Genomic DNA, 24,416 nt, shown 5'->3' on the forward strand with positions numbered 1-24,416 from the left:
CCTGCGGGTTGCCGGCACCATCAGAAAGATTACACACAGCACTTAAATCCAAAGGCTCGAGTGATCATGCGGGATGCTTCTTTCTGTTTTTAAGAAAGGGAGAGGATAATTTCTCGATTTCCTCTAATGCGTTTACTCTGTTCAGCGTATCAGTGAGTAACTAAATTTGGGCGCCCTTGGGGTAAGGCGTGGAAGGCCGTCCGGTTTAGCAGCATCTAAGGAACGTGGTCCCTATCCTCTGCTCTCTTCTCTCCTGAACTTCTAGAGGCCCTGAGTCGCTTGTTTTAACCCACAGCATGGGAGTTTCTGTAGAACTGTTTTCAAGGAGGAAATGAACTCATTTTTTAAAGAATTGAATTCTTATGTAAAAATGTGACACTGTGGGTTGAACCCTGAATCTAGGTGGACAGCTTCTCGCCTATCTCAGCTCTAGACGCCCCTCGCCCTGGACACATCCTCCACATCCTCTAGCAGTTGGATTGGTAGTTAGTTCCGGCCTGTTCTTCCTACATAGCCTGCGCTCCTTGACCATTGAGGCCAGTTGGCTTTTACACACGACAAACAGTTCACACTTATTGCACACCCAGCGTCGTGCCTGGCCCTTTCTATAAAAAGATCACCAAGTGCGCATTAATACCATCTGGGTTTGAGTGTCAGTGGGCATGTTAAACAGCCTAGTAATTCTGTCCCATTTTCACTATTAACATCAACCAATAGGGATTTGGGGTTCACAGCCCTGAGACAGAGACCAGACTTCTCTCTCTCTCCCTGAAATAGCTCTAATAATTTTGAGATGAAAAATGATGTCTGTAATGGAGTTCCGGTCATGGCTCAGCAGAAACGAATCTGACTAGTGTCCTCATGGCAGGTTCAATCCCTGGCTTCTCACTCAGTGGGTTAAGGATCCAGCATTGCCATGACCTGTGGTATAGGCTGCAGACGCAGCTCAGATCCTGAGTGGCTGTGGCTGTGGTGCAGGCCGGCAGCTACAGCTCAGATTCGACCCCTAGCTTGGGAACTTCAATATGCTGCAGGTGCGGCCCTAAAAAAAAAGATATAAAGATATCTGTAAAAGACTCCAACAAAGGAGATGTTTCCCTGTGGGTCAAACAAACACTGTTAACAGCCTTCACTGTCGTCTTCGGTATGTGCATCTCAACACATTCAACACATGGATTAGACCTTGGTTTACATGATGATTCTGTAACCTACTTCTTTTTCAACCTAGAATATACTGTAACCATCCTTCCAGGCCTAATGGGAGGCATTATTCTCTTAATTTCTGAGAGTGAGATGGGTAAAAGCTCACTACGTTATTGTTTCACTTTGCCTTTCTCTAAATGTTTGGTGTGCTGTTCCTGCCCAGGCGGTAGCAATGACATCATTGGTGTATCCCAGGGTTTTCGCCAAGGCTGCAGCTGACAATCTGAAACAGGATTTAGGACTTAGTGGTTTGTGCCATTAACCTTGGAAATCTGGAGTTTTTTAATTTTTCATAATTATGGGATTAATTTGATGAATTTTAAAGTTATAGTTCTTAAATGTTGTGATTTTATGGTTTAGGAGTCCATTTTCAACGTAAGCACAGAAAGACCAAAACAGCTAAGGCTGAGTTCCCACCACCTCAAGCGGTTACCCATCTTGGGAGGGCATGTAGGACAGACTAGACGGACTGGGTTGGGGAGGAGCAGAGAGCACACGATTGCCCTGCAGAGCACACGATTACTCTGCAGAGGCTGTAAAAGCGGGACAAACAGGACACCTGCCATCACTGCCTTCCTCCTGGGACAGGACCAAGAATGCAGAGCAGCTTCCACTTCTCAGAATTCACATCCATGAAAATTTCAGAACTGATGCAAAACACTGGGTCCTTTAATGATTTCAACTTTGCTTTTTTTTTTTTTTTTTTTTTTTGTCTTTTTGCCTTTTCTAGGGCCACTTCCCGAGGCATATGGAGGTTCCCAGGCTAGCGGTCTAATCAGAGCTGTTGCCACCAGCCTACACCAGAGCCACAGCAACGTGAGATCCGAGCCTCATCTGCAACCTACACCAGAGCTCACGGCAACACCACCGGATCCTTGACCCACTGAGCAAGGCCAGGGATCAAACCTGCAACCACATGGTTCTAGTTGGATTCGTTAACCACTGCTCCACAATGGGAACTCCAATGCTTTCAACTTTTCAAGCTTTCCTGCCTGCAGTTGGTAAGGAGTGGGTATATCTTAGCTATCACCCAGGTATATGACTCCCAGATTGGTGACAACTGTTATTAGTCCTGATAGGAATACCTGCCAAGCTTGAGAAAGAGTCCCCTTGTACACACTGAAGATTCTGACCAGCAGCCTTCTCCGATTTTCTCCTCTCTCTTCCTTCCCTAAAACTTAAAGCACTGTGGTTTGAAGGCAACAAGAAAGGTGCCTTAAAAGGAAAGTTGGAGAACACACCTACATCCACTCTCCTGGGGGCGGCACTTTGGAGTCCCTCTGGCCCCCAAGAGTGCCTGGCAGAGTCTGTTTTAGGGTTTCTATCTCCAGGGTCACTTTAGCACACTTTGATTCAAAGACCTATGGCTTCAGGTGTGCAGATTTAATCTGGGATTGTCTAATTGGAGAGGGTTGTGGAGAGGGTGACATAAATCTTTCAAATCATTCCTCTTTTCTCCTTTTCATAGTCTCATGAAAAGGGTGGAACATAGTTGGTTAGAAGCTAAAGCAATAGCTAAAGACAACTAAAAACAAATCGTGTTCAGTGAGCAAACAAAATCCTTGCAGTGGCACCAACTCAGAGATATTCTATAGATGGGGACATACAGATGTAACTGCCAGCAGGTACTATGTGGCACCAACCTCAAGCATGCTCAGCATCGGTGATGCTGTCTTATAGAGTGGATACAACTAGCAAATTAGATCTATGTCTTCTCACCAAATGCCCACTAGAAAAACTACCACTGCAAGCCTCCAGCGCCCAACCATGCTTTTCTAACATGTAAAGCCAAAATCTATATTTGACTTTCTTGTATTTACATATAGCAGTAAAAGAATGTTGGAATATCTTTAGGCATTTTGCTTAGAATAATATTTTGATGAAAGTTACCAAAACCTTGAGATTTTCTCAGAAGAATCCTGGCCCCTGGGCTGGCTGGCACATTTCCTATGGGGAAGGTTTTGCTATGTATTTCCTTGGAGTGATGGATGGTATATATAACAGCTATTCTGATAGCAATTCAGCATAAGGGTCTATTTCCGCTCACTTCTGGTGCTTTGATATGATTTTTTTTAAAAACCTCTTGAGTTAGCTCTTGCTGTATTTTTTAAAGGTACACAGACTTGGCTGAATGGCCTATTCCTTCAGTCATAGAGATTACTTTTGCAAGGAATCCCAACCACATTCAGCCAACACGAACAGGACATGGAAAATAGAGCAGTTATAGATTTTACCTGATATTGGTTCCAACTGATATTATTTTGTGGAAAATCTTTCTGAGGGTAGAGTGTTTAAGATCAGCCTTCATTCCATGCATAGTTAACACGAGCACCTTTAAGAAGTCTTGGACCACTATGCATTTGCAGCATTTTATAAGAAACACATCTGTTTCTGTATCAACAATTACCAAACTATTTTAACCAAAGTGAGAAGTCTTCAAAAACAGGGTCTTCTTAAGAAACTGAGCCCCTTGAGTTATCTGACTATGAATACAGACTCTGGGGAGGTGGGAGCGGTGCGGGCGGCGGGGGTGGAGGGAGGGTACAAACGAAGGACAAGTCATACTTTCAACATAAAAACAGAGTAATGTTCCACTGGCCAAGATCGCTTTCTGGCTTTCTGGTTTGTATATAATTTTTTACCAAGGGAAGGGAGGAAGGCTAAGGGACAAACAAATGGGACTGTTTGTACTTGTGTAAATGTGACTAAGACCCAGTGGGCAGTAAATACTGAGAGGGAACAGGGTCATCAAGAGTGCTGCAGTCAAGGACGGCAAAGAGATCATAACACTGAGAATAGAAGACTAGACTGAGTTTGCAGGAGCAAAGCTGGCTTTGAACCTGGAGACAACTCCAAGAGCATCAGAGATTCAGGCTGGCGGGGTCTGAGGATGAAAGGGGCCTGAAACGGCATGGGCTCTGGAGCCAGACAGCCGGGGAGGGGGTCTCTCCAAGGCTGTTCCTGTAACCCGGATCCACTGAGCTCTGTTCTCATTTGTAAAGTGGAGGGAAGGCATTTCCCTTGGCCTGCCCTGGAGAACAGAGACCCCACGCTGCCCGTGCACTTCTGCCCACAGTGCTCAGGACATGGCAGGTGGGCTTGGTTTCCCTCATATTTAATGAGTACATTTACATCCCTTTAATATCTCAAGAATTTTTTGGGGGGGGGGGGGCTCACACCCGCAGCATATAGAAGTTCCCAGGCTAGAGGTCCAAATCGGAGCTGCAGCTGCCAACCTATACCACAGCCACAGTAACGCCTAATCCGAGCTGCATCTGCAACCTACACCACAGCTCACGACAATGCCAGATCCTTAACCCACTGAACAAGGTTGGGGATTGAACTGCATCCTTATGGATATTTAGTTGGGTTCATTACCACAGAGACACAAGAGGAACTCCCTCAAGAATTGTTTTGTTTACAAAACAGAGTATTTACTTAGGAACAGAGTAAAAAGTAATAATTTGACATGATGCTGGTCCTTTCACACACAGTGACCCATTTGATCTGCCTGTCCTATCCTTGGGAGGTATGGCTGTTTACTGGAGGCCAGTGAGCACAGAGAGTTTAGATAACCTGCCCGAGAATGCAGAGCTGGTCAGGGGAGGAGCAGCAGCATCAGTGGATAACTCCAGAACCGAAACTCCAGGGGTTCTAACTTTGCAAGGAAAAACATGTATATGTGGAAATTCCATTAACTATCTCAGGACACTGGGATCGCCATTCGTGAATCAGTGCCTTATCGTCGCCAAGCTTTACTGTGCGTGACGACGTCTGCTTGACCTGAAACAGTGAAGGCAGCTCTGAACACGTCTGGCTCTGTCTACAAAAGGATCTGACTCATTGCTGAGAATCTTCTTCCAAGTCAAGTGAGCTGTGCTGGCCCGGATGGAATCAGCACAGATTCCATGTGGATTGCTGAAGGGCAGAGTGAAAAGTTGGATTTGCCTTTTTCTGTGACTCCTGAGAGTAAGTGGTGAAATGTGTCTGTCACTTGGCTGGTTAGTCTGACTCTATCCTGCACAGGAAAAACCCTGAGCTGTGCCTATAAATGTCGAGACTGACAATGGACACAATATCACATTTTATATTAACCACAGTTCATGGAGTTATGGGTGAGATGTCTCTCACTACTACTACTCCTGGTGACACCCCAGACAGAATCTTGTGCTGCGCTTTTTAGAGTCCTTTGGATGCCTCGAAAACATGTGGACCAAGCCAGTGTTTGACTGCTGCTCCCAGAAATTCAGGTCATCAAACACCCTGGGTGGCATAGCTGCCGTGGGTGGTGCCGTGGGGCCCAGGGACTCCAACAGGGTACAGATGGGGCCATGGGCACAGGCAGGGCACGGGTGACGTCCCTTAGCCCAGAACCCTCCCTCCACCAAATCCTCACTTCCTAAACCCGAATATCCATCCACTGCTTGAATTAATAAACTAATCCTCTGGCTCAAATTAATGGGATTATGTTATCTGGACTACTTAATTTTTTTTCCCCTTAGGAAAATGCGTAGGGATTTGCTTAGGTGCTGCAGGAAGGTTTTCTAGCAGTGAAATCCAACTACTAAGAGAATTATTGAGATTATTTTATGGCATAGATCTTTGACACAGTAAAATGTGCAAACCTAGACTCTGGTACTGATAGGGATTGAGGAGAGAAAGAGAGAGAGAGAACGAGAAAAGGTGGGGGGGGGAAGAGAGGGAGAGAGAGAGAGAGGGAGAGAGAGAGAGAGACAGGGAGAGAGAGGGAGAGACAAGGAGAAAGAGGGAGAGAGAGAGAGAGGGGGGGGAGACGGGGGGGGGTGTAAAATATTCCAGTTATGGTTTCTTTAAACATAGAAATTTAATGAATGCCTTTTATGTCAGAAACCCCCTGATTGTATATCCTAAGATACACAGAGGAAATATTTGGTAACATCAGTAACTAAAGAAATAAATTTATCTGATACAGAGCTTATGGAATTGATGATGAAGACGGTTGAGTTAACAATATCGATACTGCCTGTTATGCACTATTAGGTGTGTTATACTATGTCGCCCCCATTACAATGAAGTAATAACTAGATTTCCAGAGGGAAAAAAAAATCAAAACTTTTACCTAAGATTCCATTAGCTGCAGAGACTTCCTGTTGTTCTAATGAAGGCAGATCATTGTTCTTATATCCATAATCATATCTGTCTTTTTGTTTATAGTAATCTTAGAAAGTTAACTGATTTCGAGGTAATTTGGTCATTTTTATGGGATGATATCAAGAAACTCTTCAAATTAAACTGTATTCAAGAATGGACGGCCCAGCAGTGTTTTCAGCTGGCCCTGTCTTTTATGTCATGAATTGTGATGAAATATATCACAGGAAGGGTCTGCAGAGAGAAGACTGCACCGAGAAAAATCTGAGTTGAGGACACCAGGGTTAAAGTTGTTGTTTCTGAGCCAGGTTGACAAAGTGAAATTCGGAAAGTTTTCAGGACTTGGAGAACAGACTTGTGGTTGCCAAGGGGGAGGGGGAGGAGGTGCGATAGACTGGAAACCTGGGGTTAACACATGCAAGGTATTGCCTTTGGAATGGATAAGCAAGGAGATCCTGCTGTATAGCACTGGGAACTTATATCTAGTCACTTATGATGGAGCATGATAATGTGAGAAAAAGAATGTATATATGTATGTGTGACTGGGTCACCCTGCTGTACAGTAGAAAATTGACAGAACACTGTAAACCAGGTATAATGGAAAAAAATAGAAATCCTTTACAATAAAAAAAAAGGAAGACCGCAGCCACGAATAAAGACTAACTTCAGCCCTGCCTCCTTCAAGCCTCTGCCCAGCATGACCTCAGTTGAAAGAAAGCTTCCCAGGAGATGAACGTGTCCGCTCCGGGTCTGGACGTGTTTCAGCCACAGCTGCTCTGAGCTCATGAACGGACAGGCAGCGTGAGATTCCACCTTTGCCTGTGGGCGGCGGGGCAGAACCTGGCCTGAACTTGGTGCCACTGTCCCCTGGCTCGCATGTGACCTCGCCATTGTCCCAGCAATGGGCAAACTGGCCTCACATTCACCTCTCAGTTGGGCTCCACTGAGGCGCATTAATTCTGGAGGTGCCCCCTGCCCTGGGCTGGCCTAGCCCAGGTCACTCTGGAGAAAGGGGTAACCCAGCCTCAAGCCACCCGGTGCTCACAGAGAAGCACCAGGAGAAAGAGATGGGAAAGAGGGCGGGCTTTGAGCTCCAGCCTGGGTGGCTGTGGTGGCAGAGGCGGGACTCTGCGTGCAGGCAGGGGCAGGCCCTGCTCCTCCCCAGGCAGCTGCTGTGGCTTGTGCCCATTTGCTTTTGGCAGCCCACACAAATTTTTAAATTTTAAATATTTTTAAACTCAGGAGGAAAACAATGAGTATAAATGACTATTACAATGATAACTAGATAATAATGAATCCAGCCTGGATTACAGGCATTTTTATGCCAATGCTGCTCAAAAATGTAATTCTAGGAGTTCCCTGGTGGCTCAGCAGGTTAAGGATCTGGCATTGTCACTGCTATGGCAAGGATGACTGCTGTGGTATGGTCTGATACCTGACCCTGAAACTTCCACATGCCCCAAGGGTGGTCAAATATGTATATATATTTACACCCACACATATATATATATATACACACACTTGCATATAATTCTATCTTATGTGTACATACATAATTCTTATATAGTATAATTCTTATTATATATTAATATATAATTCTTAATATATTATGCAATTCTTTTTTTTTTTTTTTTTTTTTTTTGGTCTTTGGTCTTTTTAGGGCCACACCTGCGGCATACGGAGGTTCCCAGGCCAGGGGTCGAATTGGAGCTGTAGCTGCCAGCCTACACCACAGCCACAGCAACACCAGATCTGAGCTGCATCCGAGACCCACTCCACAGCTCACAGCAACGCTGGATCCTAAACTCATTGAGCGATGCCAGGGGTCGAACCTGCAACCCCCCATGGTTCCCAGTCGGACTCGTCTCCACTGTGCCACAATGGAACTCCCATATAATTCTTAATATATCATAATTCTTATACATAATATTTTTAATGGAGAAAGGGACCCATAGATGCAGAGGTGTGTGGGGCCCAGGGAAGTCCCAACACAGTGTTCTCTGAGCCCTGGACACCATGCTTTCACTAGCTGTAGAGCAAGTCTGCCCTCTCACCTCCATTCAGGGCTATATTCTGTGTGAACCCAAGTCAGTAGATGTCACAAGTTTTTAAAGGAAGAAAACAGGTCTTGTGTCCTCAAGCTCTTTATCATCTAAGCCAGGAGACAGAGTCAGCTGTTAAGAACAGGTGCTTTGCAGTGGCTCATTCATTTGGATGTTTCTTCTACAAGTTAATTACTCATAACTCCCTCGTGAGCTAAATGCACAGCTGGGAAAATAAAACTGCCCACTGAGAGTGAGTGGCACGGAGTGAAGCGCAATCCCCAGTTCACTGGGACACCCTTAAAAGGTGTAATGAGAATCCTGATGCACTTAGAAGCTGGCCTTTCCCCGGTCTGAAGGGTGAACCCAGGCCAGGCTGAGGGCAGCACAAGGGACCTGCATGTGGTCCCCACGTCTGCCAGACCCACAACACATCCTGGGTGAATGACCTCATCCACAGAATGCTCTGCTTTTCTCTTTTTTCTTCCTTCCATCCTTCCTTTCTTTCTTATAATACATAATATATGTATATATTTTACATATGCACATGGATGTACATACCCATATATACATACACTCACATAATACCTATCTATACAGGCAGATCTCAGACGCTGTGGCTTCAGTTCCAGACCACAACAACAAAGTGAATATGGCGAATAAAGCGAGTCACACAAACTTTTTGGTTTCCCGGTGCATCGAACAGTTATGTTTACACTATACTGCAGTCTATTGAGTGTGCAATAGCATTGCATCTAAAAAAGCAATGTGCATACCTTAACTTAAAACTACTTCAGTTCCTGTCATGGCTCGGTGGTAACAAACCTGACTAGGATACATGAGGATATGGGTTCAATCCCTGACTTCGCTCAGTGGGTTAAGGATCCAGAGCTGTGGTGTACGTCACAGATTCAGCTTGGATCTGGCATTGTTGTAGCTATGGCATAGGCTGGCAGCTGTAGCTCCAATGTGACCCCCAACCTGGGAACTTCCATATGCTGCATGTGTGATCCTAAAAAGCAAAAAAAAAAAAAAAAAAAAAAAAAGTGCTGTAGGAGTTCCCTGGTGGCTCAGTGGGGTTAAGGATCTGGCATTGTCACTGCTGTGGCACAGGTTCAACCCCTGGCCAGGGAACTTCCACGCTGCAAGCATGGCCAAAAAATATACTTTATTACTAAAAAAGCTAATCATCATCTGACAATGCAGCATTGCCACAAACCTTCAATTGTTAAAAATACACTCCCTGTGAAGCACAGTAAAGCACAGCACAATAAAACGAGGTCTGCCTGTACATACAAAACATTTTACCAAAGGGGATACATGACCCCAAAACTTAGTATCCTATGGCTGTAAATTGCAGAGAAACATGTAATCAATTTGACTCACCAGGCAATGTGTGGCAGAGGGCTGGCTTTGGCACTTCCACCTCCAGTGCCAGCTTCGGCACTGCTTGGCTCAAAGACAAGAGCTTCAAACAGGCAAATTTAATCTGAGATGAATAGGATCCCTCTTCCACCAGTTTGGGGAGGGGGATGGAATGAGTGTAGGTAATTTCTTCAAAGGATTCCTTTACGTGGAGATTCTGCTAAATCCCCTTGACGACGGGGGCTTGAGGAAGCAGGCAGAGGCTGGAGCCTGCCCCCTGGACCCCACCTTATCCTGCAAGTTACAGAGTGATGTTTATGGGCACAGCTGTTCAGAACCTGGATGTCATGGGCAAGCAGAGCATCTGAGCTGCCAAGCCTTTGTTCCTACTGATGTGGACGGACCAAGAAAATATAGAAGCAGTCATTACTCTCCAATTCTATGTGGAGGCCCTCACTTCATACAGGGCCTCACCAGATCCCTTCATTGATAACAGACCTAATACTTCACAGTTTTTACGTCTGTCTCCCACGGTTTTATTTATGCAGGTAGTTTCTGGCGCTGTTTCTGCAGTTATCATTCTTATATTCAAACAGAAATTACCATCAGATACCTGGCTTCTTGAAGACATCCTTTAATCTTCTCAATTAGAGTGGAAGTTCTTTCTTGTACACGTTTTCAAGACAACCATCAGCTACCTGTGATGTGTAACTGAGCCTCCACTGCATGTCCTCTGCATGAGGCTCACCTTTCAGAGCCTGTGCTCTGTGTCTGAATCCAGCATTGTCACTCACTCAGTGTGTCTCTGAGCTGATTGTGGAACCTCTCTGAGCCTCAATTTCCCCCTCTGTGAAGTGGGAAGAAAAGTGCTGCCCATGCCTTGGGGTGCCGTGAGGATCCAGGGAGACACCGTCGGTCACCAGTCACCAGGCACAGGGCCCAGGGCTTGGCTGCCAACACCGGGGTTATCAATCCTAGTGTCATTACCAAGGGGCACGGCCACACGGGGCCAGCTAAGACTTTATGCTCTAAATGAGTAACTGGACGAAACCAGCTGCTGAGGACTGATAGTAGCCGTGTGGGTCAGCACAGGGTGGGACAAAGAAGGAAGGGCAGGGAGCCTTGACAGTGACCCGCCCTTCAGGGACATAGGCTGCACCCAAGCCAGGTGCTGCCTCCTCCTCAAACACGCTGTGCAGCCTCACAGAGTTTGCTTGAGTCCTGCATCCCGGGTTCAAGCTGCCCCACGGGAAAGTTGGATGAGATTTGCGTCCAACTTCCCTAGTGATTGAGGAGTTATGCTAAGTCGTCCTGGGAAATTCCACCAAGTATCTTTTCTTTTCTTTTGTCCTTTTGCCTTTTCTAGGGCCACTCCCTCGGCATATGGAGGTTCCCAGGCTAGGGGTCGAATCGGAGCTATTGCTCCTGGCCACAGCCACAGCTCACAGCAACGCCAGATACGAACTACATCTGCAACCTACACCACAGCTCACGGCTATGCCCGATCCTTAAACCATTGAGCAAGGCCAGGGATTGAACCTACAGCCTCATGGTTCCTAGTCGGATTCATTAACCACTGAGCCACGATGGGAACTCCCCCCACCAAGTATCTTTATGCTTCTGCCTCTCTGCTTTTTGACACGAGGGCATGTGAACGATGGAAGCATTGTTCTAAGTCTCAATCAGCTTTTCCCTGTAAATAGAATAATTCAAACGAGCTGACCTGTGCACAGCACGTTCTCATCGCTCGATGTCTGTACAACTACCTTTGGCAGCAGAGCGATGGTCCAGCCCGAGACACTGAAAGACTGAACAAACGGGTCCTCTGGCTGAGGGCATGTGTTGAGATCCCCCTGTGCTGGGTCCTGCATCCTCTCCCCTGCCCTTTAAGCTGGGGGCAGCTGATGATGCTGAGAAAGCCTGGACTGACCGCCAGCCTCCGGTGACCCCTCATTAACCAGGTCTCGGAGAAATGCTAGGGAGACTCTGCAGTGACATTTCCTTTGTTTTTCTCTCAGAGAACTACTGCTGGCTCTGGTGTGTGTGTGTGCGTGTGCTTGTGTGTGTGTGTGTGTGTGTGTGTAACTGACATATTATTAATAAGCAGAAATCACAGTTCTCATCATAAAGCCTGTTACAATATCATTAAGGACACAAACAGAACTTTGTGAGTTTTATTTACTGTACAGATAAACTCTGAAACCAAAGTTCTTTCTTAGCCTGGAAACCACCTCTTAGTTTTTTTTGTTTTTTTTTTTTAAATTGTGAAAACACAATAAAGGCAAGAAAAGTGTATTTATATTCATAATATATTAACACTAATATTTTCTCCATCTTTTTGCATTTTGGTCGTGTCCATGGCATATGAAGTTCCCCTGGCCAGGGACTCCAGGTCGGTTTTGTGGCACAAAAAGGTGTTTCTCACTCTGTTTAGGAGGGACCTAGAATTCCTCTTCCAAACCTCCACCATCCTCCACCCACACTACAAAAAAAGCGTCAAAATAAAATCACTGTCTGTTCATATTACTAAGTAACAAAGATCATTGAGTACTTTGGAGAGTCTGGGAGCTGGGGTTGAGATTCGCGAGGCACTGATGACTTCTCTGCATAATTTCCTTCTCTGACATCTTGAGTAACTGCCAGCACGCTCCCATCAGATAGCATGGCTAAGGGACGTTTCTCTATAGTGTAAGAGGTTAGCTTTTCTCAAAGACTGGGTTGCGGCTCAGTGTTCAGGGCACGTCTGAAAATGGGAGTCCAGACAGCTTAGCGGCTTCTTGAAAACGTTCATCCTCCTCAGCTCAGAGTTTCCTAATTTATAGGTAAAAGGAATGCGCTCCTAATGCATTTTTCCACGTTTAACAAGAGAATGTTTATTATCTCAGTTGCTCAATGCATTTCTGAACATCTCTCAGACCTGGTCCAGGACGGGATAGATACAACTTGACTTTCTCACTCCTGCTCAAAGACCCCAGATCCTGTTTTCCCCTGTAATGTGGGTAAGCAAGCGAAGCAGAAATCCTTGGACGTTTTCCTTAGCTTATTTTTACTCTCCCAGATTGCCTCGAATCCCACTAGCTTCTATTCTGAAATCCTGCAGTGCCGACTTCCTTATTTGGTTGCTGGAGCTGCTCTTTGTCTGGGTCAAACATTCTGCTAAGCTTGCAGCCTCCCTTTAAACACCCCCCACCAGCCCCCGCCTACAGCTCCCCCCCACCCCACCCCCCCACGCGCACACACACACTCACACACTTGGGAGGGAGGCGGCTCCAGCAGGTCCCTCTGACTCAGCCTCCTCCGCCTTCACAAGCCAACCGGCCCATCACTTATGCCCTTTTAAGGAGCGCCTTTGGGAAGTTGTAAGGGGCCAGAGCACTTCCAGCTGTTGGGAAAGATGTCTGTGCTGCACACATGCAGAATCGCCGCAAGGCCTGTGCCCCACGCCAGTGCCCTCCTTGTGTGGCAGGGTGGGCATCCAAAAAGGACAGAAGCCCTGAAAACTCTAGGCTGCCTCACCCGTGGTTACCTGACTCCTCAGGGCCCTGGCATGGAATCTGGCCCATAGGTGGAGTGGTTTGGTTTTGTTTCCATCCCAACTTCCTCCCTTACGGAGGAGGGAGCCCAGGTCCAGGTGGCCACGCCGGGTCCCCAGCACCCCATCCGCTCTGCTCTCTGGGTTGATAAGGGCAGAGGGGTGTCTTCTGGTTTCTGTGCTCAGGCACAGCTCTCTGCATTCCCTGTGTAAGAAGGACTCTGCCAGGGCCCATCCCGTAAAACATATAAACAACGGAGAAATTCCTCAGGCCAGCACACAGCCTTTTGGTTCCTGGAACAAAGCGGATGGTGGTATTTATTATGTCAAATAAACACATCACCCACACTCCAAAAGGAAACCTGAAACAATCAGCTGAACAAAGCACTTCTCAAGGTTTTAATCCGTTTGCAATTAGCTCTTGTCTGACTGAGAAATTAAGACGGAGCTATTTTCCCAGACGGAGGACCTGAGGGATTAAAGAGCCGAAGCCTGTTCCCAGCACTTGCTCTGAAAAGGTGTCAGAACTCGCCTCCAAAGGAGAGGAATATAAACATACAGGATATCCTATCACCTCCTATTATTTCTCATTTAGCGCTGAAAATAGTCTGTACTTTCCTTTGTCCTCTGTGCTGTCCGAGCTCCGACTTTGCCAGGCCTTGGGCTCGATGCTGTAACCAGCCTTCAGAGTCACTATCCTCACCGTCACAAGGAGCAGATCGAATTCCACAGAAAGCACATTTCTCCCTGCCTCATGACCACGCAGTCAGTTCTGCTTGTTTTGATCGCCATGGCGACCAGGGTGGAAAGAACCTCCAGCCTAGCAGAATTCCCAAGGAGTATCACCCTCTTCTGCTAGAGCCGTCTCAGACTGGCCTGGATGAATTTCTGTTGCTGGGAGTCCTAATCGGCCTGGGAGAGAAGCAGCGGAGGGACGACACACACACTTCCCCGCATCTCCATTGCTTGCAACCTCAAGGAATCAGATCGGACATGCCTGGAACATGGCTTGTGAGCTCAAACTTGCCCAGGTGTACAGCAGAGGACGTCGTGACCCTGTTATACTGTATTCTACCATGGAAACTCCACAGCTCCCCTCAAAGGAAATGGATATATGTCTGCAGTCATGAATCACTCACAAGCACATGTCCAGGGAAAAGGATTCTGTGAAAGCCTGTTTCTGAGTTTTAAAAATCAAGGTTTACATTTGTGCTTCCATCTTGCTGTCATTGAGAAGAAAGGTGGTAGTAGCAGCCACTAAAAGATGAAACAATGCATTGTTTTAGGGCAGGAAAATGTTAAACTGAGAAAATTTGACCATGATTTGGGAAACACCAGCACTCTTCACTTTTGGCCCAGGGTTCTTGGAAGCATCAAGAAACTCACCCATGGAATTCCCTGGTGGGGCAGGTTCACTCCCCAGCCCAGGAACTTCTGTATGCTGTGGGCATAGCCGAAGGCAGGCAGGCAGGCAGGAAGGAAGGAAGGAAGAAACCAGCCCAGGACAGGGCTTTCAGATCTGTTCCCTGGCCAGTTTTGCTACCAAGCAGCTGTGTCACTTTGGACTAACTCATTTCATGCCTATGAACCTTACTTTCCATATATCTGAAATGCAGACATCATCTTAAATCTGAATCCCCATGTGGTTAGAGTTCCACATTCCCCAAAGCCAGCAGAAATAGCATATTTGCTCAAGCAGACCTTACGGGCTATTATGTAATTGACTTCCACCCCTGCTGCCCCTGCTCTGCTGGTTGACAAATTTGGTAAATAAGTGGAGGAATGTGAAATATGAGTTCTTAGTTTAAAAAAAAAATCAGAACTATTAGATTAAAACAATTTGAAATAATTTCCCTAAGCCTAAACTCCTCCACTCTTAGAAGGAGAAAGATGATTGGTTCTTCTGCTTTTGATCTGTGGTCTTTGCAGCGGAGACCCCTAGATTCAGCAGACACTCAGCTTGACTCCTGCATCCTTTCTCTGAGGCTGTACTTTCTGAGGCTGCTCTGCAACTTCTCAAACTGCGGGCAAAACCTGTTCTTGATGGACTCCAAGGACATGTTTTGGTCGCTGTTTCGGCCCCCACTCTCCCAACTGGATCCAGAGGTCACTGTGGCTGGTTCTTCCTGGGCTGCAACCCCAAGGCACCACCCGCATCTCACACTGACTCCAGACACCATGCAGGGCATGGTGGGCGCTAGAGTGGGCTGGGGTGCAGACACGGGAGGAAGTTGTGAGGCGCACGCACTGCATCCTAACAAGAGCTTTAAGAAGCAGACAGGAGGAGTTGGTTTCCCTGTTGGGGAGTCAAAATGTGATATTCCTCAGGTTTACCTGTTAAAATGTATCTGATGATGTGGCAATTTCCCCCTCCTCCTCCTCTTCCTCCTCCTTCTCCTTAGTAGGTGGTAAGGGCCTCCTCTGAAGCAGGGGATGCTCAGAAACAGCCCTTCTCTCACATCCCTGCCCCGCATGATGGCATCAGAAGAGCCTTGACTCGGAAGGGAGAGGATGACTAAATTCTGCGATTCCAGCAAAATCGCTAACAGTTTCATCATGGCAGTCCTTTCCACAGGCTTGACTCTACACTCAGAGTGGAATTCTTTTGAGGAAAAAAATGCATCATTTGGACCTTCAAACATGAGGCAGGAAATAGATTCCAATTTTTTTTTTTTTTTCTCAGAATGAATGCCTTTTTCAAAAGAAAAGCCATCCACACTAAGCTCCGGGCACATGGGCCTTCTGTGCCGGCATTCCAGCTCTGATGTGCAGCCCTGCCAGGCCCGCATTCTTTCCCTGGCCAGGCCTTTGCCACTGAGAGGATGGGGCTGGGAGCCGCACACTTTCAGGCCTGGCTCTCATCTCCACGCCTGTGTTGACACCATAGGCTCTGATGGGGGAGAAGGAAGAGGGTGCATACGCTTCCCTTCGTTTGTTTCAAGTGCAAAGACACACACACACTTCTTATCAGGCAATTGCAAGCAGACGGGCATCACTGACGCTAAACACCAGTCAGGGAGGCCTGACTGTGGTTGTTCCGCGCTCTTCACTGAATGTCTTTACATTAAACTGCTGTTAGGGAGAAGCGCCCCCTGAGATGGGAAAGCCTTGCACGGCAGCAGGCAGGAGAGCCCCCTTGTGCCCCCCCATTTCTAGCAGCACTTGGCTGTGACTCACTGCTGTCCTGGATGTGTTCCTGCTGAAAGCCCAGCCGAACTCTGTCCCCCAGAGGCCGTCCCGCTGCCCCGGAGTCCATGCAACAGTCTGGGGCTGATCACTGGGGGCCCCGGGACACATGTCCTGTGCGCTGTGACCCATAGGCTGACAACCCTCGTGCTGTGGTAAATCAGGCCTGGCCCCTGGGCAGGGGTGTGAGCTGTGCCCAGGAGGTGCGGGAGCCTCGCATGGCTGTTAACTGGCTGCGGGCCGCAGTCTGAGGGTGGCCTCTCTGAACCAGTCCCACCTTCATCTCAACAACTAGAGAAGGGCAGTTCTATACAGTCAAGCCTGTCGCGTCTGGGCCGTCGTCCTCCTGCAGAAGTCGCTGCCACTGAATGCTCTGATGTCCTTCCCCGGCCTTGGCCTCTTCTATGCTGTGTCATGAACTCCTGAGGCAGCCCCACGGCACCGGCCCTTCCGGGCCCATCGGCAGAGCATGAGGAGCGGATCCGGGTGTGACTGTCCCGTCCCCTCTCTATTCTGTGTGGGTTTTCATGCCCTCGGCTCAACCCTGACACCCCGCACAGACCTTCTCCCCTGGAGCCGCCTCACGTTCCCTGTCTCCCGATTCTCTTCGTTCAGTGAACATTTTTGGAATAGCGATTAGTTAAAAGACACTTCCCCATCGACGGACGACAGCAGAGGACCAAGTTGTCGACCTTCTCCTGCAGGCAGGCGCAGCCACAATTCCACGAAACAGGTGCAGGCTGCGGCCAAGGGGACGGCATCTTCCTGGGGCCCACAGGGTGCGGGAGAACCCACATCCAGGAGCCTGGGTCTCTTCCTCGCTCAGACAGGGGGAGGGGGACACAGCCAAGTCCTTAAAAGTCCCCATCCAGCGATGGTTGCTCTCGGTCCCTTTCTCGCTGTCCTCAAGCCCCCAGGTCTTGGCCCGCTGCTTGCCATCTCTTCCATCTCAGAGGTCTCCCCACTTTCCCGTCCCCACTTCCGACTCAGGAGGGGATGTGCATCCACCCTCTAGAGCACGAGCCAGGCCCAGTGGGAGCTCAAGGCCCACTCCTGCCAGGCCCCCTGGGGGTTCCACTGCCACCCCTCTTCTCCCTGAACCTCACCCCAGCCTCCTCCTGTCCACAGGCTCCTGACAAATGGCTCTCATCCCAGGACATCTTCCGAGGCCCTTTGTTGATCAGGAGGCATCATTTCTTTCCTTCTGTCACCAAATGCTGGAAAAGCAGAGCCTTCTCATTCTCCTCTTCTGCTCAGGCCTGCATGGTCTCACTCCTCTTCCTGCCCTGTACTCGCCCTGGCCCTCGGAGGTCCTCGGTGGTCCCCGAAACTCCCATTGCTCCCCAGTGCTGTTCAGCCCTCAGCCCTCAGGCCCAGCCCGGCCCTCCTTGCGGGCTGACCTCTACCACTGGCCACCGTGCTGCTCTGCAGGCCTCTCTCCCGCCTCCCTGGCTACTCCTGTGTGGTCTGTCCAGCGACGCCATTGTTGGGTCGTCTGACCCTTACCTTAGCTACAGGCACTTCTCAGGGTCTGTCCTCCTCCCTCCCCCACACCTCCCACAGGGTACTTCTCACACCCCAGGAGTGCAGGAGGCAGTAGGCTCCATCTTTAGTCTCAACCTCCCTTCTCAGCTCCAGAAACGTCTTTCTAATCACCTATTAAGATACGTCCAGGAGCACCTGGAGCCCAGAATGGACCTCGTCCTTCCCAGGTTCCATGCCAAGGGGCCAGGGTCAGATGCCCATCACCTCCCATTTGTACCACTGATTCGCCTCCTAACTTTTGTCTCCACTACACCCTCTATGTAGCTAGATTCCCAAAACCCAAGTCTTATTTTAGAACTTCTCTCTCATATAATAGAGCTGGCTAGGTATCTCGATCCTTCCCTGAGAACAATAAAAAATGCAGGATAAATTATGAGATTATTTTCTAACACACTAAAGCCCTGTCAAAAGGTACAGATTTATAAGGGTGAGAACACAGAGTGGGAGCAGAGCTCTGAAAGCTGCTTCGCCCTGAGGGAAGTTTCCAGAAGCTAGAGATTGGGCTTCAGTTTTCATGACCTCATAAAAACCAGAGACAGAAGAAGAAACCCCAGGCTGGCTTAAGGTGAGGTGTGTAACAACCACAGACCCTTCTGCAGAAAGCTGAGACCCCTCATGGAAAGGCCCTCAGTGTTCAGGGTGGGCCAGACCTTAGAGCCGACCCCGTCCAGGTATGCAGCTGGGTCACTGCCAAGGAAGTTCCCTAGTTCCGGACGAGCAGGGGAGAGAAACGGTCCAGAGAGGAGAAACCACAAGTGACCTTTTCAGCAGATGAACAACCCAGATTGCCACCACCAGGACAATTAAAAACAAGAAAACAAAACACCCCCCCAGGCCTTGAATGTAGCTCAAGGCAACCCCAGACCAGTGATTTCTTCAGACATCTGGCAGAGCAGACATTCTGCAAGAAGCCACCTTCATCACAGGCCTCCAGGAATCCTCAAAACAGCTTCCAAGGGTTACCAGTGTCTTCCAGTAAAAAAGTAGTAAGTAAGTAAAACCACCAAGGACGCACAGAAAAAAGGCTTCACAAGCAAGAACCAGGAGAAATAACCGAAGAAACAGACCCACAAACCCTTCCAATACAGGAACGTGTTAGATACAGGTCATATAAAAATAGCATCATGTTTAAAGAAATGAGACACATTTAAAAACATTTCCTTGTCCAAAGCCCTTAGTTGCTCGCCATGGCAAGTGCTTAAAATCTCAGCCTGCTCCTGACCTGAAATTCCTCTGGCTGTGCCTCCCCCAGCTCAGCTACTCAACTCTTAACACCTGGCTCAAAATCGCACCTCTTCCATGACGTCCTCTCAAATCTGCCCAGAAGGAATTAAGGTATTTTCTCCTATTTTCTCCCAAGCACACTGCAGTTTAGTGTAGGCATGTCATGTTACAGAATGTTCTGTTTTCCTCACTGGACTGTAAGCTCTTGAAAAGCTAAAACTTCTCTTAACAGCAACGATAACAAAAAGCTCTGACTGTGTCACAGCACCCAGCTTGGAGCTTTCCATACAATCAAAACTGATGAGCATTTGCTGAGTCCGGTTCAGTGGAAAATCCCTCAGCACCCTGAAGCCTCTGGCTCTGGGATTCCCGCTGCACAAAGTAACACTCTGGGGCTCAAGATTTTCACTGGCCCGAGTCTCACTGCAAAGCCTTTGGTTTCCTCTCTGCCTCTGGTGCAGTCCATGCGCCCCCCCCCCTTTTGTTTTGTTTTGTTTTGCTTTTTAGGGCTGCACCAGCAGCATATGGAGGTTCCCAGGCAGAGCTGTAGCCGCTGGCCTACACCACAGCCACAGCAACTTGGGATCTGAGCCGTGTCTGTGACCTACACCACAGCTCACGGCACCGCCGGATCCTTAAACCACTGAGCGAGGCCAGGGATGGAACCTACAGCCTCAGGGTTCCTAGTTGGATTTGTTTCCACTGCACCATGATGGGAACTCCCATGCCCATTTTTAATTCCCACTCCACCTCAGCTATTTCCCCTCTTGGAAGCTCCTCCTTCCCTCTGCTCCTGGAAATGCTATCTCGCTCATTTTGTTTCTGAATCTTGTCCTGTGCTGTCCTGCACTACACGGTAGGTAAGCCGCTGAGCTCAGTACCACAGCCTGTGCATCCCGATCCCCAGGACCCAGCACAGCTCAGGGAGGTGTTCACATGTGTGTGGAGAAGTAAGGGAGACTGGTGTGGCCCCCAAGGAGAACGGTGTGGCGTTTCCTTAAAAAAAACTAAATATAGAGTTACCACATGATCCAACAATCCCCCTCCTGGGCATATATCTGGAGAAACCACAATTCAAAAAGACACTGCGCCCGTCGTGGCGCAGTGGTTAACGAATCCGACTAGGAATCATGAGGTTTCAGGTTCGGTCCCTGCCCTTGCTCAGTGGGTTAATGATCCGGCGTTGCCGTGAGCTGTGGTGTAGGTTGCAGACGCAGCTCGGATCCTGCGTTGCTGTGGCTCTGGCGTAGGCCTGTGGCTACAGCTCCAACTCGACCCCTAGCCTGGGAACCTCCATATGCCGTGGGAGCGGCCCAAGAAATAGCAAAAAGACAAAAAAAAAAAAAAAAAAAAGACACATATCTGCCTCTATTTATCCCTCATGCAGGACTCTTGTCATGAAGAGAACAGTCCCTTTCAGTACGCACTTGGATTTGATGTTGGGGACCGTAAAGGACAATGTTGACCTCATAACAACCTGCAGAAATCTAAGCTCTACGCTTCCTCAGTAAGAGAGCAGGTGGGGTCTATGCCTCTGAAGAAATGTGCCCTGACGGTTTAACCATAGCTGCTCCCTAACTTAAAGTGGAGATGGCTGGTTACGCGGCTCCAAATCCACATTTGTCTTCACTGAGAACCAGAAAAACCACATATGACCAGAGCCATGGAACTTCACAGAGAAGGGCTTCAGTCACCTTCGCGGGCATTTTTTCATTTTCCCCCTTAGGGCTGCATCCATAGCACATGGAAGTTCCCAGGCTAGGGGTCGGTGGAATTGGAGCTTGCAGCTGCTGGCCTACAACACAGCCACAGCAACGCCAGATCCAAGCCACATTTGTGACCTACACCATAGCTCACAGCATCGCTGGATACTTTACCCACTGAGCGAGGCCAGGGATCCAACCAGCAACCTCATGGATACTAGTCGGGTTCTTAACCTGCTGAGCCACAATGGGAACTCATCTGCAGACTGTTTTCATGTGACCATAAACTGAAAGATGATGGTCTTGCAATTCTGAATATTGTTCTGGAGAACATGCATCTGTGGACCCTGGGCTTGTCTCTAGATAGTTCCAGACAAGAGGTAACTGGGCTCTGGATGGCAGCAGCTCCTGTCCTGGGTGCCTCACCTGGGCTGTGCAGCTCGACACCTTCCTTTCTGTGCTCAGGTATTTCTGATCTGCTTTACTAAGAAGTAAGATGCTTCTTTCCTGACTTTTACCAGAAACTGCAGGCTGAATTTGGGTCCTGTGTGGAGCACTGCTCTCAGGGGCGCTACGTGTATCACTAACAGACATGGTTCCCACACACGATGAATAACTGAATAAGCCGGGCCTGTTCACAGCAGCAACAGCTCCACCCTGAACATGGAAAAGAACTTTACCAGCAGCGACGTGTGTGGACAGCGTTCCCAGGAGTCCCTAGGTCTCAGGGAAACAGCTCCAGAGAAGCAGGCCTGGCCCCACAAGACTGCCCACCCTGTGCCAAGGCTCTCCCACCAGGCCAAGGTCAGTGGGGGGCTCCCTCCCCCTGCCCTGCCCTGAACAACCCTGTCCAGAAGCTGATCTACAACCTCCCCAACCACAGCCCTGAGCAATCCCCAAAGAAAACCTAAAGAACTCCTGGCAGGTCTCCAGCCGGGGTAAGGAGTTCAGAGCTCCAGGAGACCCAGCGTGGTTCGTGGGTTACAGAGGTTCCTGCAGACCCTCACAGGTGAGCACGGTTGTGTTGGTTTGTGTTGCTCAAACAATGAGCTTTTGTTCTCTGAGAATCTAGAATTTGGACTTCACGGTATTTACGACTTAGGTAAGTGACAGACTCCCAGGAGGGACCACCACTGCTGCAGGCTGTCAAATGCATCCCCGGCGGAGAGGGATGAGGGGACACAGGGTCTGGGCTGAGGCTGCTGGGGGTCTCCAGCCAGGTCACGTCACCCAGTTCCTTTTACAGTTAGAATTCCCACAAAGGGGCCAGAACAGGGCACCGCTGGCACTGCCTGGATCCTCCCTCTCCTTGAAGCCAAGGCTTCATCTGCTCAGAGGGACCTGGTTCACAGCTGGTGGTGTTCTTGGGTGTCAGCAGGTGGGGTGCTGGCGGGAGCACTGGGCCTCGTCAACACAGGACAGGTGTTCTAGCCCCTGGTCCTCTCCTAAGGGTGTGAATTCACAGAGTAGTGACTTTGGGACATGCAGAGGCAGCGTGCTCTCTCCTTCTGGCTTTTAAGAAATTCTTTGAGTTCCCGTAGTGGCTCAGTGGTTAACGAACTGACTAGTATCCGTGAGCACCTGGGTTCGATCCCTGGCCTTGTTCAGTGGGTTAAGGATTGGGTGTTGCCATGAGCTGTGGTGTAGGTCACAGATGCAGCTCATATCTGGCACTACTGTGGCTGTGGCATAGGCCGGTAGCTGCAGCTCCGATTCGACCCTTCACCTGGGAACCTCCATATATGTGGGTGTGGCCCTAAAAAGACAAAAAACAAGAAAGAAAGAAAGAAAGAAAGAGAGAAAGAAAGAAAGAAAAAGTAAGAATTCTTAAACACTTTTTTTCTATCTGGATCTTGTTTTGTTGTTTTGTTCTTGGCCTCACCCACAGTATAGGGAAGTCTCAGGTTAGGGATTGAAACTGAGCCGCTGCAGAGACAATGCCAGATCCTTAACCTGCTATGCCACAGTGGGAATTTCTGTATGCTATTTTTTTTTTTTTTAAACATTTACAGCATAATGAAGTATCAGAAAGCCAACACTCCTGTGCCTGTACCCAGGTCAAACCAGAGCAGAGGGACAGGCCCTGCAGGGGCCCTATGTGCCCCCCTGACTTGGCTGATTCCCCTCATACTCTGCTGTCCTCACGGGTTCCTAATTCACCTGCACCTCCAGTCCCACATCTGACCCAGCCCATCAGCAGTCCTGGGGGGTTCTGTGGGGACTGTCTTACTTCTGTGGCCCTGTGTGGTATGTGCAAGCTCCAGTCACATGTGCCCAGCTGCGGTTCACTCACTCCAGCTGCTGAGGAATCCACAGTGGAAGGCCTTACCCCAGTTCCCATGCTTGCTCTGTGCCCATGGGCAGTTTCAGGCTGGGGCCTCTGTGTTTGGGAATGTGCCCCCAGTGCACATGTGTGACCACCTGTCTGAGGACTGCACCCAGGGGGGCTGCCAGGTCACAGGGCTGGCAGCATGGGGTTTATCAAATGATGCCAAGCTCCTCTCCAACATGGTTTTATTACTTACACTCCTACGTAGAGTATGAAATAGCCCGTCACTTCCATCCTCACCAGAACTGGGTACCCTGATTTTTACTTTTTCGCCAATCAGGTAGGAGAGCAATTGTATCTCTCTGTTGTTTTAACTCATATTTTCCTTATTACTAATGAGGGTCAGTAACTTTTCATGTTTACTGACCATTTGAAGCCCTCTTTGGTGAAGTGGCTGTTCAAATCTTTCACTTAAACTTTTTTTTTTTTTAATTTGCCTGATTGCATTTTCTCTTACCAATTTGTATGAGTTTTGTTTCTTTGCAGGAATTCTTTATTTCGTAATCTGTGTTTTCAGGTAGAGGTCCAGGTGAAATATGAGTTGAAAATATTCTCCACTTTGTGGCTTGCTTTTCACTCTCTCTATGGTACCTTTCAATCATGAGGATTTTTTTTTTTAGCCTTGGCTACAGCAGCTTGATGTGGGTTCTCAGTTCCCAGACCAGAGACGAACCTGGGCTGCAGCAGTGAAAGCACAGCATCCTAACCACTAGGCCATCAGGGAACTCCCAAGAGTTTTTTTTTTTTATTTTAATGAATTTAAATGTATCAAACTTTTGCCTTTATGTCTTATTTAGTCCATCTGGAATTCATTTTTGTATATGGTACACAGAAGAAATTAATTAAAAAAAAATAGAAGCAGGACTTCCTATTGTGGTTCAGTGGGTTAAGGACACAATGTTGTCTCTGTGAGGATGTGGGTTCCATCCCTGGCCTCGCTCAGTGGGTTAAGGATCTGGTGTTGCTGTAAGCTGCGGCACAAGTTGCAGACATGGCTTGGATCCAGTGTTGCTGTGGCTGTGTAGGCCTCAGCTGCAGCTCTGATTCAACCCCTACCCTGAGAATTTCCATATGCCACAGATGCAGCCATAAAAGAAAAAAAATAGAAGCATGAAATTAATGCCTATTATTTATAAAAAGAGGAACTTTTAGAGGTAATG

At 48.3% G+C, this 24,416-nt stretch overlaps 1 protein-coding gene and 2 long non-coding RNA genes across 7 annotated transcripts in view; all 3 read right to left on the reverse strand.

Moving 5' to 3' along the window:
• PALLD (palladin, cytoskeletal associated protein) overlaps nucleotides 1–24,416 on the reverse strand; it is a 341,957-nt gene that overhangs the window by 79,128 nt on the left and 238,413 nt on the right. The gene's annotated exons all lie outside the window — the stretch shown is intronic.
• Nucleotides 12,073–15,822, reverse strand: LOC146396511 (uncharacterized). Its single transcript, XR_014826514.1, has 2 exons — nucleotides 15,604–15,822; nucleotides 12,073–14,526 (listed from the first exon to the last, which is right to left on the reverse strand). It is a non-coding gene; the product is annotated as an uncharacterized LOC146396511 (long non-coding RNA).
• LOC146396512 (uncharacterized) lies at nucleotides 17,661–21,585 on the reverse strand. Its single transcript, XR_014826515.1, has 2 exons — nucleotides 20,583–21,585; nucleotides 17,661–20,309 (listed from the first exon to the last, which is right to left on the reverse strand). It is a non-coding gene; the product is annotated as an uncharacterized LOC146396512 (long non-coding RNA).

The sequence above is a fragment of the Sus scrofa genome, chromosome 14, assembly GCF_054392235.1.
Source record: "Sus scrofa isolate SSC_HxYL_T2T_F1_AM1 chromosome 14, Sscrofa_HxYL_maternal_Yorkshire_Landrace_v2.0, whole genome shotgun sequence".
Lineage (NCBI taxonomy): Eukaryota > Metazoa > Chordata > Mammalia > Artiodactyla > Suidae > Sus > Sus scrofa.